A 310-nucleotide genomic window follows, 5' to 3' on the forward strand; every position below is an offset into this window, starting at 1 on the left:
GCGGCCTCCCGCGGTGTCGTCCGCGGCCGCGGGGCCCAGCGTGAGCCTCTACCTGAGTGAGGACGAGGTGCGCCGGCTCATCGGTGAGTGGGGGCCGCCCGCGCCGGGGTGGGCAGGTCGGGCCCGACCTCGGTTGCTTCCGGCTGCCTGCGGCCCAGTCAGCGAGCGGGGGACCGCGAGGGGGTCGCGTCCCTGTGCCGGGGTCGTCCCCGGGCCCTGGCCTTTGCCTGCTGTGCTGGCCGGGAGGTGTGGTCCCTGCCCGGCCCCCGCCCCAGGCCAGCCTTTGGCCTACCCCCTACGCCCTCGCTGC

The sequence above is a fragment of the Suricata suricatta genome, chromosome 5 (genome assembly GCF_006229205.1).
Source record: "Suricata suricatta isolate VVHF042 chromosome 5, meerkat_22Aug2017_6uvM2_HiC, whole genome shotgun sequence".
Classification (NCBI taxonomy): Eukaryota; Metazoa; Chordata; class Mammalia; order Carnivora; family Herpestidae; genus Suricata; species Suricata suricatta.